Genomic DNA, 6,637 nt, shown 5'->3' on the forward strand with positions numbered 1-6,637 from the left:
GTGGAAGAAGGGTGTTAGGAGACTGCGGGCAACTCGTCATTGTGTTTCCTGCCGTTAAAGTGTGAGTTCAACGCCTTCTAATGGTGTCGTCCGCATCCGTTTTCTGTCGTAATCCACGTGGTAGGCTAAATAGCATGTCAGGGTGCAGGGAATACGAACGCGATCTGGTAAAATCCCATGAACTTTAATGTCGAAGTGTAAGCTACAAGCAAGTCAGTAGAGTTGCCGCCCTAACACGGTTTTTCGCGGTGGTATTGGTACGCACTGATCTTGCTGGTGAGCCGAACACGCTGTTTCGTCTGCCCTTTCGTTATGGGTAATTCTAGCCGGCTTCACTTGTCATAAAACTAGTGTACCGCCTGCGGCTGCGCGCCGCACGCATTCACGAATTCAGTCCTGATTGAAATGGGAAACAGTGCCCTATACACTCTTAAGCAAAATTACACCCTTTTTCCACACAACAATAATCGTCATCTGTGTTGCCCGCACTTACTTTCTTTAACGTGGCGAGCCCGGTACTTTCCGGTAACGATTGGCATGCGCATTATCAGCATGGCATCGCGTTCTCGAGAGGAAAGTAACGGGCGCGGCGTTTCCAAGAAAGGAAACGCAAGCAAGGCAGGTGACGATTATCGTTGCGTGGCAGAGATACACCCAAAACGGTGTAACTTTGCCTAAGTGTGTATATACAGCTGTTGTGAACAGTGGCCGTCGACGCCACAACGCTGGGACGCTAAGTTCGGTGCTCTTAGCGGGCGCCTTGATGTCGGCTGCGAAAGACGAAGATAGTAAAGATGGCCGGCGCGTGCTTGCTGCCCAAGCTTTGCACGCACAGTCCTCTTCTACACACTTAAACAAATGTACACCCTTTGGGTCTTGCCACACAACAATAATCGTCGTCTGTCTTGCTTGCGTTTCCTTTCATGCAAACGCTGCGCTCGCAACTTTGCTGTCGAGAGCGCTCTGTCATGCTGATAACGCCAATGCCGTTCGTGACTTGGAAGTGCCGGGCTGGGGGCGGTTCCAGCGCTCGTTCCGATCGGACGTGTTTTGCCGTGGCTCCGGATTTTCGCCCCGTTTGCTGGTTTCTTTTCCCCACTACTGGAACTCTGTTGTTTATGGACCGCTTTGGCGGTTCGTAATTACTACTGACGCCTATCTACAAGGTCCGTCGTCATCTACACCCTCCTGCTGCGTCGTCCAACTCCACTTCTTGCGCTGCTTCGCGATTGCAAGTGCCCCCGCGGCACTCGCCGCGTCGGCGCGGAGCATGCTGTCCGCTGCGTCGAAAGAGCGGAGCGTTGCCGATGCAATTGCCGTCCAAGCCAGGAACGTCTCCTTCGTGGGGACAAGTGCAACGTGCGATGACGGCACCCTGAGCATGGATACCACCAACATGGAGCAGAACAGCCCTGCTGTCGTGGCGCACACCTCAGCCAAGAGAACGAAGGAAGCTACTGGCCTTCCATCGGATATAAATGTAGCTCCAGCAGCCCCGAAAAGACCTCGCTCATCACATGGCCTGGCCGCACGACCGACACGCACGTCTCCGGAGTCGCCAATGACATCGTGGTACAAAGTGGTTGTCAAGCCTCGTGCTAGATATGACATGTCCACTCTGCACAACCATATCATTCAAGCGGCCCTGGACGCCTGCCTCGAGACTTCCCGATACCAAGGTTTTGCTCTACACAAACCCACTAATACGGTCTCAGTATGGGTGTCTGCTATGGCACTAGTTTATAAACTCGAAGAACTGCAACAAATACAAGTCTCGGAAGAGTGTGTCCTTCCAGTCCAGGCGTACCTCGCCAGTGGTACCGATTTAAGACGCTACGTGGTTAATGGCGTTGACCTTGACGAAGAGCCCGAGAGGCTCCTGCAGGAACTATCGTGTCCCACACACAAGGTCGTGGCTGCTCGCTACCTAGGCAGCGGTCGTACGTGCCTAATCACGCTTCAAGGTCCCAATTCCCCACCTGAACGTATCCTGTATTACGGCTGCGTACTGCGCCCGCGTCCGTTCAAGCCTTCCGTTGTGTACTGCTACTCTTGCTTTAGACAGGGACACATGAAATCATCCTGCCCTTACCCACCTAAGGACGACACCATGGAGCCTGAACCATCGGCATCGTTTAGATGCGGCCTATGCCAAACAAGCGATCATGATATCACTTCCACGACATGTCCTACGAGGTTGAAGGCGACTAAGAAGGCTCGACAACGCCATTCTAGACAGCCAGCAAGGACCCCTCGATATTCATCAATGAAACAAATCCCTGTGTGCAACCGTTACGCCGTTCTGGCATCGCTGGTAGAGGACGCTAGCCAGGTGACAAAAGCAAGTACAGCGACAATTGATGCTGCCACTCGTACCTATAGCGCAGCTGTTAGTTCATCCACTTCACGACCGCAACAGGCATCACAACCAATAGAAGACACGCCGCTTCCTTTGGCAGACGAAGAATTCGAGATCGACGCTCGCCTGGCCAACCTTGAAAAGGAAATCCAACGGCTCAAAGAACGCCGTACAGTGCTCCGGCGTCATCATGACGTAGCGCGGCCGTCGCATTCGCCGTCGACGTCTAGTCCTGCTCATGCGGCTAACCCGGCATCTGTGTCGAAGCCTCTTTCACCCCAAGAACTCCTGCGCTTCGTTGCGCAACAGCTCCAGCATCTCACCTCGGTTCTACTGGACAATGATGGCTGCGACGTCTTCAAGTGTGCCAGAAGGCATCTTACAGTGGAACTGTCGCGGCATCGCGGGGAAGGTTGGAAAGCTGCGTCAGCGTCTCAGATATGGGAAGCTGCGTGTTTGGGCTCTACTGCTTCAAGAATCCAACGGCCTGCCACCGATTCCTGGATTTGTGGCATACTCATCGCCTTCAATGTTGGACCGTAGGAGAGCAACGCCCGATGTCCCTCCAGGAAAGGCTGCAGCGTATGTAAGATACACTCCTCATCAGACTCGCCTTGATCTTTCCGGGTGGTGTACTCTGTGGCAAGAAGTCGTGGCTGTATTGGTTCGTCTCCAACGCACGGACGTTATCATGGTTTCATACTATGCCCGCCCCTACAGCGGTCGTGCGGCTCGGTTGTGTCTCGGCTGGCTGGCGCACCTACGACAGAAACATCCTGGTTGCCCCATTATAGTAGCAGGAGATTTTAACGCGCCCCACACCACATGGGGATACGCAATTTCCAGTGTGCGTGGTACATGTGTGCTGGACACATTTATGGACGCCCAATTCACTCTGCCTAATAATGTGTCAGTGCCTACTCGTCGGCGAGACCATCCTCGTGCGCCGCCACACTCACCGGACTTATCTTGGTGGCTAGGAAGGACGACCGTCTAGTGGTCATGTGAACCCGACTGCTGGGGTAGCGACCATCATCCGATTCACCGTGGCTTATCTTCGGGCGGAACAGGCCGCCTCCGCCGACAATGTCGAGTGGTGGACTGGGATCGATACAGGGCGGTATCAGAAAGCAATGTATCCAACTTCATGGTGGACCCGTCCCATTGTCTTAAGGCGGCATTAGTTGAGGCGACACGTACGTCGTGGGCTGATGAATCGCGAACCGCTCCTGATTTGCAACTTGTGCGCCTCTGGGCGTCGCGCCGCCAAGCAGAACTTGCATCAGAACGTGACCCTGCATCAAATACCCTACGCTTAGAGGCCCAACGCCTTACTGCAGTAGCTCGGCGCCATGAACACCGCTTAGAACGTGGCCACTGGATGGACTGGTGCTTTTCTCTCGGACCTTCTTCGTCCAATGCCTCCATTTGGCGCACCTTCCGAGTAATGGAACGTGGTCGGTGCCCTCCAGAGCCCGCAGCCTGCGCCCTGTTAGCATAGGGCCAGACACCAGCAGTATTCGCAGAAACTGTCGCCCACACCTTTTTTCCGGCTTTGGACACAGCACCGCCTCCCTTCGTTGTTCAAAACTGCCTTCCCGCGGACGCAGGCACGCCGCCTACGCTTTCTGACATCGAGGGTATACAAGATGCCTTAACTATGGCGGAAATTTTAGCGGCAATCGACCTGTCGAAGTCATGCAAAGCACCAGGACCGGATGGCCTACCGTATGAACTCTATAAAAACACGGAAAGCAAGGTTCTCGAAGTGTTGTTGGGGGCCATAAACGAAGCTTGGGCTACAGGAGTCATTCCCGATTCTTGGCGGCATGCAGAAATGGTCCCCATTCCCAAACCCGGAAAACCCCAAGATAATATCGCTCATATGCGCCCAATAGCACTAACCTTAGGCAAGCTGATGGAGCGTATGCTCGCGATACGTATTACATGGTGGCTCGAGCGGTACTCATGGTATCATCCTGGCCAAATCGGTTTCCGTGCTCATCTAGGTGCAGAGGATGGCCTTGCGTACATAACTCCTATGGTTCTCATCGGAGGCCGCTCCCGAAAAATTCGCACGATTCTGGCAATGGATATTCGTAAAGCGTACGACCACGTGAGTCACGAAGCAATTGTCGAAATTCTCCATTGGCTTCAGTTCCCTAGCCGTGTCTGCACATTCGCCGAAGCCTTCCTGTGCGCTCGCACCTTCTCCATTCACCTGGCTATCCAAGCAGCAGGTCAGTTCGTCGCACATCGGGGTGTCCCACGAGGATCTGTGCTCGCACCAGTCCTTTTTAATATTGCTCTCCTTCCACTAGCCTGGAAGCTAGCCACGATACATAACGCACAGTACATAATGTACGCAGATGACATCACTGTCTGGTCAGTTGATCCTGAAATCTGCCACCAAGAACAAGCGCTCCAAGAGGCCCTAAACATGACGCACAACTGGTGTGCTCAGATAGGCCTTCACATTTCCAACGACAAAACGACGTACATGTCATAGCGAACAAGTATGGGCGCCGTCTACTGGCACTCCGGCCTCTTCAGTTAACTCTGGATCAGCAAACATTACACGAGGCTTCAACTCTCCGTGTACTCGGCCTTGAAATGGATTCCTCCGGATCTGCGGGACCATGGGTCAAGAATGCAAAGCAACAGGCCGCAGAAACGATACAGTTGATACGTCGGATTGCGAAGAAATCTGGCGGAGGGAGCACCAACATGGCTCGCCTTCTTGTCCGTTCTGTATTGCAACCACGACTCATCTACAGAGCCCAGTTTCTTCATCTCACGAAGGCACAATGGGCTCGCCTTGAGGCCGTTAATAACGAAGCTATGCGGGCCATAACGGGACTACCACGTCTCAATGCGTTGCGAACCCTACAGGCCGAGTCCCAACTCAACACTATTGAGGAACTCGTACACCAACGTCGATGCGCGCGTGCCCTAAAGCCATCATATTTCGGCTCAGCTGCTTCATTGGCCTGGTACATGGGACACGAAATAGACCATCCAGCATCTACGAGACCCGATGTAGCTCCGTGGAAAAGGGTACAATTAAGTGACAATAAGCCTCTTGGTCGTCTGTATAGCCCGGTTCCTCGTCAGGCGAATGCCCATGTTTCCCACCTTCATCGCGCCGATGGCAATCAAAACGATGCGACTCTTGTAGCATACACTGATGCCAGTGTTAATGGCACAATGATTCACACAGCTCTCGTGTGTCCATTGATACCAGAGGCAGGCCAAACGTGCTCGTATGTTGCCGATCCTGCACCACCGGCCTACCTTGCCGAGCTTGCTGCCATACGAGACGGCTTGGCCGCGTTGCTACCTACTGTTAAAGATGCTCGATACACTCAACTCATCATTCGCACAGACTCGACTCAAGCCATCCACGACATACGTAGGGTGTCTCGGTCCACTCTATTTTCAGATATCATTCACCGTCTTGCGGCCACTACGAATATCCTCATACGCGTCCAGTGGGTGCCTCGAGCAGCCTTGCCGGGTCTCCTTGAAGCAGATATGGCAACCCCCCCCCCGCCCCCCCACAGATTACATCATACCCACTTCCACATTTCCCTGAAGATGCCTGTGGACGACTGATCCGGGAAAAGGAAAACCTCCGACGTACCACGCGAGCTCTCATACCTCCGTGTGGGTCAGACCTCCCTGGTGGTTTAAACCGCCGAGAGGAGGTTACGTTAAGGAGGCTACGTGTCGGGGTCGCGCTCACCCCGTCTGTGACCGCTCTCTGGCCACGACAGTACCATGGTCCTTACGGCTCAACGTGCCCATTTTGCAACACAGGAATACAAAATGTGACAGTGACACACCTATTATGGAGTTGCCCAGGACTTCATCTAAGCCGTCTCCGCCACCTGCGGGCAACGGGCCTTCGGCCTGGCCGCCCACCCGACCTCGAACGTTGGATTCATGGGCCCCATCATCGTTCACTCCTAGATATTTTGCACGAGTCGAATCTGTTCGTGTATTTTTAACATCTTTTGTATTATGCCTAAGGACATGCTTTCGAATTAAAAAAAAGTGCCTGGCTCGCAGCGTTAAACGAAGGAAATGCGGACAAGACTGATGACGATTATTGCTGTGAGGCAACATACGACCCAAAGGTCATAATTTTCTTTAAGCGTGTAGAAGCCTGATACGTTGGTCCTTTTAGGCAGTCGCTCTGCCTCGACTACTCGGTTGCCGACAGCTTTGACTCGGACGTGAGAATGAGAGAGCCGCAAAGGCCGGTTCAGCATCGGC

The sequence above is a fragment of the Dermacentor albipictus genome, chromosome 10, assembly GCF_038994185.2.
Source record: "Dermacentor albipictus isolate Rhodes 1998 colony chromosome 10, USDA_Dalb.pri_finalv2, whole genome shotgun sequence".
Classification (NCBI taxonomy): domain Eukaryota; kingdom Metazoa; phylum Arthropoda; class Arachnida; order Ixodida; family Ixodidae; genus Dermacentor; species Dermacentor albipictus.